Source organism: Scyliorhinus canicula, chromosome 24, assembly GCF_902713615.1.
Source record: "Scyliorhinus canicula chromosome 24, sScyCan1.1, whole genome shotgun sequence".
NCBI classification, from domain to species: Eukaryota; Metazoa; Chordata; class Chondrichthyes; order Carcharhiniformes; family Scyliorhinidae; genus Scyliorhinus; species Scyliorhinus canicula.
The window spans coordinates 8,914,644-8,925,127 of NC_052169.1; positions in this window are offsets into that span (position 1 = coordinate 8,914,644).

Sequence of the window (10,484 nt, forward strand, 5' to 3'; positions counted from 1 at the left end):
GGGAGAGTGAGGAAGTGGAACAGGAAAGCGGCAGAGGAGAATCTTCACGGGAGCACCATCTGATTTTGTGTGTTTCACAGTCATTTCCCCTGCACCTCCATCCAATAGTGACGGTCCAAAATTGGGCAGGAGCGGGGTGTTACAATTGGACTTGCAGAGGCTGGTTTAGCACAGGGCTAAATTGCTGGCTTTGGAAGCAGACCAAGGCAGGCCAGCAGCACGGTTCAATTCCCGTACCAGCCTCCCCGAACAGGCGCCGGAATGTGACCAATAGGGGCTTTTCACAGTAATTTCATTTGAAGCCTACTTGTGACAATAAGCGATTTTCATTTCATTTCATTTATTTAGGATGGTTGGAGTAGTGTTCACAAAGACCACAAAATAGTTTTTAACTTAAACAAAGCTGGTTTAGCTCAGTGGGCTATAGAGCTGGTTTGTGATGCAGAACAAAGCCAGCAGCTAGGGTTCAATTCCTGTACCAGCTTAACCCGAACAGGCGCTGGAATGTGGCGACTAGGGGCTTTTCACAGTAACTTCATACTTGTGACAATAAAAGGTAATTATTATTATTATTTAGACTACTAAACTGGGTTTTGACACTTAGTCCTTTACAGAACTGATCAATAACATCTAACTCCACTCACCTACTGCTAATCTCACTACTGGCATAACTATAATCTAACCTTACTCACACGAACTGCTCTGATGACCTTCACCAGCTATCTCCTGCATACACTCCTCCCCTAAGGTCCAGCATCACTGCCTTATATAGTTGTATCGGCAGCTCCCTCTAGTGAATATTCATGTACTACATTAACCCTTGTAGTGTTGACAGTTATGATAATACCACACATGTTTTGCGTGCAATATTTTATAAATCTGACCGACCCACGGTTTTGCAAGCTGTTATGGGCCAGGGTTTAAAGAACACTAAAATATATCATGGAGTTCACCTGACCTACAACTGGTTATTGATTTTGGTTATGAGGAGCACAAGTCTATTCTACAGGTGTTAAGCACTTAATCAAAAACAAAGTTTATTCTACAAATTCAGTTAACATTTTATAAACACACACAATAAGCATTTTAATCAACCACAAACATACATCCCCCACACAGCTACAGTTCTCTAGAAGAATATACCTCTCAATAACTTCCTTTTACTCAAGTAACAACATCCATAAACGCAAACACCCTTTTTCCCACAAAACAGTCGGTTTGAATTCCTTCCAGAAAACAGATATCACTTTTAAATTATCAAGTGATCTGGACACCTTTTAGCATATAGAGAGAGAGAGACCAAAATAAACCTTCTTTGTCTGAATGCAGCTCCCAACTGTCTGAACCGAAAACACAGAGCCACAAACAGCTCCCAGCTCAAAATGAAAATAAAAGCCAGAACAACAGCCCAGCTCCACCCACACAAGGACATCACTGAAGCTATTTTTTTCATAAACATTTTATTGAGGTATTTTTGGTATAGTAACAACAACAAAATAAACAATATACATAAAACCATAAGCATAGTGCAAAAGCTATTTACCTCTCGTACAAGTCCCACCCTTATTAACCCCCTACTCTAATCTAAACTACTCCCCCCACTGTCTGCTGACGATTAATTTCCCGCAAAGAAGTCGACGAACGGTTACCGCCTCCGGGCGAACCCTAACAGTGACCCCCTCAAGGCAAACTTGATTTTCTCCAAACAGGGAAAGCTAGCCATGTCCGATAGCCAGGTCTCCGACTTCGGGGCCTTTGAGTCCCTCCAAGCTAATAGTATCCGTCTCCGGGCTCCCAGGGAAATAAAGGCCAGAACGTCCGCCTCTTTCTCCTCCTGGATTCCAGGGTCTTCTGACACCCCGAAAATCGCCACCCTTGTTTTTAACACCGTGGACATGACGTCCGCAAACCCCAGCCTTTATCCCCTAAGCTTCGGACATGCCCAGAACATGTGGACATGGTTCGCCGGTCCTCCCGCACATTTTGTGCATCTGTCCTCTACCCCAAAGAATCTGGCCATCTGGGCCACTATCATGTGAACCGATGAACGACCTTAAATTGTATCAGGCTGAGCCTGGCACATGTTGCGGACGTGTTGACTCTACTCAACGCATCCGCCCATAGACCATCCTCTATCTCTCCTCCCAGCTCCTCCTCCCACTTGTGTTTCAGCTCCTCAGTCAGCGTCTCCTCCGACCCCATAAGCTCCTTATAAATGTCTGAGATGCTCCCTTCTCCTACCCACCCTCTGGAAACTACCCTGTCCTGAAACCCCCTGAGCGGTAGGAGTGGGAAGGTTGACACCTTTTTACGAAGAAAGTCCCACCCTTGCAGATACCTGAATTTGTTTCCCCTCGCCAACCCAAACTTTTCCTCCAACGCCCTCATACTCGGAAAGCCCTCCTCTATAAACACATCCCCCATCCTCTCAATCCCCGCTCTCCGCCATAACCGGAACCCCCCCGTCCATACACCCCGGGGCAAACTGGGGATTATTACAGATTGGGGCCCAGACCGATGCTCCCACTGCTCCCACATGTCTCCTCCACTGGCCCCAAACTCTCAGGGCCGCCACCAACACTGGACTTGTGGAGTACCGTGCCGGAGGGAACGGCAGAGGCGCAGTTACCAACGCCCCCAAACTGGTGCCCTTACATGAAGCCACCTGCAGCCATGCCGACCCCTCCCCCACCACCATCACTGAAGCTATTTGATAAACACACAATTCTTAAAGGGACATTCCCATGACAAAGGTCTGTTAGTTATCATTTCCATTCTGGATGGGTGAGCAATGCCTCTTGTGTGACAACTTGGCTTCCACAAGGACACATATCGCCTAACATGACAAAGTCCTAAATGAGGTCAGTTTCTGAACCCTGTTTGATCCTGCACTTTAACCAGGAGTCGGAAAAACCACTCTCCTTGACAGGGGGCAACTCCCAAAAGAATTGCTTCTGTCCTGAGTATGTCACCATTTTTACAAATTCTGAATTTTTAAAATCCATGGTACTGAACATGGGAGTCGCTGCTTAGGCTAGCATTTATTGGCCATGCCTAGTTGCCCTTCAGGAGTTGGTGAAGGAGCTGCCTTCTTGAACCGCTGCAGTCCATGAGGTGTAGGTATACCCACCATGCTGTTAGGGAGGGAGTTCCAGGATTTTGCCCCAGCACTGGTGACGGAACGGCTGATATATTTTCAAGTCAGGGTGGTGAGTGACTTGGAGGGGAACCTCCAGGTGATGGGGTTCATAGGTATCTGCTGCCCTTGTTCTTCTAGATGGTAAGGTTGTGGGTTTGGAAGATGCTGGGGGCGATTCTCCAATATTGGGCCCAAGAGTTTGCGCCGTCGTGAACGCCGGCGCGTTTCACGATGGCGCGAACCGGGCCCGGTCACGTACGATTCTAGCCCCCATAGGGGGCCAGCATGGCATTGGAGCGGTTCACGCCGCTCCAGCCTCCTTACCGCCGCACCAACCCACGCATGCGCAGTTGGGCCGCTCCAACCTGCACATGCGCGGGGGGCTTCTTTTGCGCGCCGGCCCCAACCAACGTGGGGTCGGTGTTCAGGGGCCGGCCGCGCCAAGAAGTACGCCTGGGGTGGGGGGGGGGGAGAGGCCGGCCCGCTGATCGGTGGGCCCCGATCGCGGGCCAGACACCATCGGAGACCCCCCCCCGATGAAGGACCCCCCCCCACAGTGAAAGACCCACCCCCCCCCGGTGAAGGAGCCCCCTCCTTCCCCCCCACAAGCCGCCCCCCCCCCCCGACCGTTCCCGCATAGTTCCTGCCGGCAGCGACCAGGGGTGAACGGCGCCAGCGGGACTCTGTCGTATCAGAGCAGCCGCTTGGCCCATCCGGGCCAGAGAATCGGCAGCCTGCGGACGGCACCACGCCAAACGCGTTGGCGCAGATGGCGCACCTCAGAGAGTCGCGCACCGGCGACGGGGCACGGTTGCGGCGATTCTCCGGCCCAGCGCGGGGCTCGGAGAATCGCCCCTGCTGTCTAAGGAACCTTGGCAAGTTGCTGCAGTGCACCTTGTAGATGGTACACACGGCTGCCACTGTGCGTCGGTGGTGGTGGGAGTGAATGTTTGTGGTGGGTGGTACGGGAATTGAACCCGCGCTCTTCGCTTCGCTCTGCATCATGAATCAGCTGTCGAGCTAACTGAGTCACATAGATGCAAGGCGCACTTGTGTGAGAGAGAGAAACAGCAAGAGAGATTAAAGTAACAACCCCAAATTTCCTGATTGGTCTATTTAAAAGTAGTATTGTGAACGAGGACAGGCCCACTTAGACGAACAATCCACTCCCCCCGATTGTATACAATTTAGGCAATGAGGTTTAACTATTCCTAATTCATTTAACCTCCCGAGGGAGGTTAATAATCACAGGTAAAACTGGCGGGAAAATAATGCTGAACCATGTCACTGTTCAATCAAACATAAATGCCAGTGAATTTAATCTCCATTAAAATCTGCATTATTCAACCCTGCCCGATTACATTCCGCAGATGATATTTCTATTAAAATTGGAACAAGATGTTTCAGAGCCATTTCATCTATATTTGCTTTCTAACCTTCAATCCCACTCTTCGCCAGGTAATCAACCAGTTCTTTTTCCAAAGTTCTAAGTTTTTAAAAATTCATTGACAGGATGTGGTTAGTCCAGCATTTATTGCCCATCCCTAGTTGCCCTTCAGAAGGTGGTGGTGAGTTGCCTTCTTGAACTGCTGCAGTCCTTGAGGTGTAGGTACACCCACTGTGCTGTTGGGGAGTTCCAGGATGTTGCCCCAGCGACAGTGAAGGATCAGCGATATATTTCCAAGTCGGGGTGGTGAGTGACTTGGAGGGAAACCTCCAGGTGGTGGGGTCCCAGATATCTGCTGCTCTTGTCCTTCTAGATGGTAGTGGTCGTGGGTTTGGAAGGTGCTGTCGAAGGAACCTTGGCGAGTTACTGCGGTGAATCTTGAAGCTGGTACACACGGCTGCCACTGTGCGTCGGTGGTGGAGGGTTTGAATGTTTGTGGAAGGGGGAGCAATCAAGCGGGGCTGCTTTGTCCTGGATGGTGTTGACCTTCTTGAGTGTTGGAGCTGCACTCATCCAGGCAAGTGGAGAATATTCCGTTACACTCCTGACTTGTGCCTTGTAGATGGTGGGCAGGCTTTGGGGGGGTCAGGAGGTGAGTTACTCACCGTAGGATTCCTAGCCTTTGACCTGCCCTGGTAGCCACAGTATGAATATGGCTAGTCCAGTTGAGTGTCTGATCACTGGTAACCCCCAGGATGTTGATTGTCATAAGAATAAAAAACTCAGCAGATTGGGGCCTCACTGTAGCATGGTGGTTAGCATCAATGCTTCACAGCTCCAGGGTCCCAGGTTCGATTCCCGGCTGGGTCACTGTCTGTGTGGAGTCTGCACGTCCTCCCCGTGTGTGCGTGGGTTTCCTCCGGGTGCTCCGGTTTCCTCCCACAGTCCAAAGATGTGCGGGTTAGGTGGATTGGCCATGCTAAATTGCCCGTAGTGTAAGGTTAATGGGGGGATTGTTGGGTTACGGGTATACGGGTTACGTGGGTTTAAGTAGGGTGATCATTGCTCGGCACAACATCGAGGGCCGAAGGGCCTGTTCTGTGCTGTACTGTTCTAATCTAATCTAATCTAATCTGGCAACACGTGTGGAGAGAGAGACACAATTAACATTTTGCATCCCCGAAACTGAAGAGAGGGAGGATTCCTCAGATCTCCAACACTTGCAATATTTTGACTTTGCCTTAACTGTTGTTCTGCGTTTACAATTCTGGGTATCTGCTACTCTTTGAGAATGGAAACTGGTTTTTTTCCCCCTCAATTTGCAAGTATTGTTTCAGTCCTAACTATATTCCTCAACTTCACAAACTCCATGTTCATTTTGTTTTTAAGACCCTAAATTTTGTTACTTGGTGTCTCCCTCCACATGCATCACTCTCACTTTGATAGAAAACCCCGAACAGGCCATTTGTGAATGCACAGATGTGTTTCGTGTGGGATTCAGTTCCCATCCTGGATTGATATGTTCACGTTGGGACAGTGTGCAGAACACTCAACAGTGTTATCACAATCGCAAAATGTTGCACAGACTAGTTCTGTATTCCCTTGAATAATAGAATGTAAGGGGCGATATAAAGGAGTTAAACATAGAACATACAGTGCAGAAGGAAGCCATTCAGTCCATCAAGTCTGCACCGACCTACTTAAACCCTCACTTTCACCCTATCCCCATAGCCCCTCCTAACCTTTTTTTGGTCACTAAGGGCAATTTAGCCTGGCCAATCCACCTAACCTGCACGTCTTTGGACCGTGGGAAGAAACCAGAGCACCCGGAGGAAACCCACGCACACACGGGGAGAACGTGCAGACTCTGCACAGACAGTGACCCAGCAGGGAATCGAACCTGGGATCCTGCCGCTGTGAAGCCACGGTGCTAATCACATGTGCTACCGTGCTGCCCTTGAGTTGAGGGTAGCACAGTTGTTCAAGATAAGTTGTTCTCGGCCCCACAACCCAAAGATGTGCAGGGCAGGTGGATTGGCCACGCTAATTTGCCCCGTAATTGGGAGAGAAAAAAGAATTGGGTACTCGAAATTTATTTTTTTAATTAATTAATTTAGAAAAGATAATTAAAGGGTCTGAGAGGGGAGACAGTGAAGAAACTATTTTCTCTGGTGGTTCTCTGGTGGGGGAAATCCAAATCAAAGGATATAAACTTAAAACTCAAGCCAGGCCATTCTGAGGTGATGTTAGAAAGAATTTCCTTTTGCAAACTGTGGGCGAGAACTGAAACTCCCCTCCACACATTTGTTGAGGGTGAGGGTCAAGTGAAAGTTTCAAAACCAGAATTAATAGATTTTGATGAGCAGGGGATGATACCAAACAAATAGAGATAAGGTGAGGGTTGGCTATGATCTAATTAAATACTGGGAGAGGCCTAAAGGTTGTTTTTTTTTATAAATTTAGAGTACCCAATTGATTTTTTCCAATTAAGGGGCAATTTAGCCAGGCCAATCCACCTACCCAGCGCATCTTTGGGTTGTGGGGGTGAAACCCACGCAAACACGGGGAGAATGTGCAAACTCCACACGGACAGTATCCCAGAATCGAACCTGGGACTTCGGCACCGTGAGGCAGCAGTGCTCACCACTGTGCCACCGTGCGGCCCTAGGGTTTAGCAGCTTTAGAGGCTTGAAATATAAAAGCAGGGATGTACTTCTGAGGCTTTATAAAGCACTAGTTAGGCCCCATTTAGAATACTGTGAGCAATTTTGGGCCCCACACCTCAGGAAGGACATACTGGCACTGGAGCGGGTCCAGCGGAGATTCACACGGATGATCCCAGGAATGGTAGGCCTAACATACGATGAACGTCTGAGGATCGTGGGATTATATTCATTGGAGTTTAGGAGGTTGAGGGGAGATCTAATAGAAACTTACAAGATAATGAATGGCTTGGATAGGATGGACGTAGGGAAGTTGTTTCCATTAGCAGGGGAGACTAGGACGCGGGGGCACAGCCTTAGAATAAAAGGGAGTCACTTTAGAACAGAGATGAGGAGAAATTTCTTCAGCCAGAGAGTGGTAGGTCTGTGGAATTCATTGCCACAGAGGGCGGTGGAGGCCGGGACATTGAGTGTCTTTAAGACAGAAATTGATAAATTCTTGATTTCTCGAGGAATTAAGGGCTATGGGGAGTGAGCGGGTAAATGGAGTTGAAATCAACCATGATTGAATGGTGGAGTGGACGCGATGGGCCGAATGGCCTTACTTCCGCTCCTATGTCTTATGGTCTTATGGTCTTACGCTTGTCCCTATATTTCTCCCTCCATGGTTATGCCGTTTGACAAAGGAATCTGATTCAAACTTGCTCCCAGTCAATCCTGGTGTACATGTTTTCTCACAGGGACTATTGAACAGGCAAAAAGATCGAGTCGCATTTGTTCTTTTTGGATCTGGCAAATTGTAGTCGGCCCTCATCAATCAAACCACTCGAGAACAGACTTCTCAATGGTCAGTCTGGTATGTCTCACACCAAATGGATCAAAAACCATTCTGTTACCAGGCAGGCCGGGACTAGATTCATTCACGTTACCCAGCACCTCACTGAAATTCATGCTAACGGCTTGCAAACTCATGGAATCTGGGAGAATTAGCACCACAATGTCAAGTGCGTTTTGATTTCCTTTTTCTTAAATGTTTCCAATTAAGGGGCAATTTAGCATGGCCAATCCACGTATCCTCCAACACAAAATTACTGTTTGTACCATTTGGCCGTGTATATTTTTTTTACTGTTTTCATAAAAAGATATGGCCAATCTACCTAACACACACATCATTGCAGACACGGGGAGAATGTGCAAACTCCACAGAGACAGTGACCCGGGGCCGGGATCGAACCCGCGAGGCAGCAGTGCTAACCACCGCGCCACCGTGCCGCCCTCTCGTTTTGATTTCGTATCGCCGGGCTCACTCCAAGACATATTATTTTGCCTTTGTGGCCAGGAATGATGTGCCTCAAGGAACGCACGCATTCCTACTACCTCCACCTTCTCATTTCCACATCCAGCTATTGGTACTTGAAGAGCTGGACTGCCTCAGGAAGGATGTAGGTTGGGTATCCCTGCAACTAAATTCCACTGAATTAATGTTCCATCTTCAATGGGGCATGAGTGACTGGAAAACGGAGGGCTGCTGGGATTCCAGAATCAACTGGCCTGTCAACTATTATCCTCCAATCAGTTGTCACAGGAATTTAAACAGAAAAAACTTCCTTTAAATGCATGGGGATAGAAGGATTGGATTGGATTTGTTTATTGTCACGTGTACCGAGGTACAGTGAAAAGTATTTTTCTGCGAGCAGCTCAACAGATCATTCAGTACATGGAAGAAAGGGAATTAAACAAAATTCAAGAAAATACATGAGAATACATAATAGGGCAACATAAAATATACAATGTAACTACATACGCATTGGCATCGGATGAAGCATACGGGGTGTAGTGTTAATGAGGTCAGTCAATAAGAGGGTCATTTAGGAGTCTGGTGACAGTGGGGAAGAAGCTGTTTTTGAGTCTGTTCGTGCGTGTTCTCAGACTTCTGAATCTCCTGCCCGATGGAAGAAGTTGGAAAAGTGAGTAAGCCGGGTGGGAGGGATCCTTGATTATGCTGCCCGCTTTCCCCCGGCAGCGGGAATGTGTAGATGGAATCAATGGATGGGAGGCAGGTTCGTGTGATGGACTGGGCGGTATTCACGACTCTCTGAAGTTCTTTGCGGTCCTGGGCCGAGCAGTTGCCATACCAGGCTGTGATGCAGCCCGATAGGATGCTTTCTATATTGCATCTGTAAAAGTTGGTAAGGGTTAATATGGACATGCCGAATTTCCTTAGTTTCCTGAGGAAGTATAGGCGCTGTTGTGCTTTCTTGGTGATAGCGTCGACATGAGTGGACCAGGACAGATTTTTGGTGATGTGCACCCCTAGGAATTTGAAACTGCTTACCATCTCCACCTCGGCCCCGTTGATGCTGACAGGGGTGTGTACAGTACTTTCCTTCCTGAAGTCGATGACCAGCTCTTTAGTTTTGCTGGCATTGAGGGAGAGATTGTTGTCGTTACACCACTCCATAGGTTCTCTATCTCCCTCCTGTATTCGGACTCGTCGTTATTTGAGATCCGGCCCACTATGGTCGTATCGTCAGCAAACTTGTAGTTGGAATTGGAACCAAGTTTTGCCATGCAGTCGTGTGTGTACAGGGAGTAGAGTAGGGGGCTAAGTACGCAGCCTTGCGGGGCACCGGTATTGAGGACTATTGTGGAGGAGGTGTTGGTGTTCATTCTTATTGATTGTGGTCTGTTGGTCAGAAAGTCAAGGATCCAGTTACAGAGTGGAGAGCCAAGTCCTAGGTTTTTAAAGTTGCAATCAATGCAAAAAATGATGCGTAGCGAAACACAACAATGATTGCTATATATATAGAGAAATATTTATATATAGGTGGTCAGCCAAGTCTCGGTTGGTAACTCTGATTGAAGGCTGTGCGCATTGGGTCACAGTTACAGGCAGCAGCTAAACTGTGCGTGAGAATGTGGGATTGGGAGATTAATGATGGGACACTAGTCCAAGGCACTCCCTGCATGTTCAAGCAGATGGAGATCCCACAGTACGACTTAAAGAGGAGAAGAGAGCTGTCACAGTGTCAAGCCTGTTAAATAGATCCAAACCAGATGGTGAAGTATGAAACCAGACCAGACACACATCATTTTCTTGATAGTCGGTATATTCACAGAACCCAGCATTACATTTGTGCTAAAGCAGTCCTTTTTTAACCTCAATTAAACAAATTCACCAGTTGACAGCCCTTACAAGGGGAGCGTCTCTTTATATTCTTTGAGCACGCCAATTAAACAAACTAATTAACTATTGATCAACTAATGAACGGCCCTTAAAGGGGCACTGTCACAA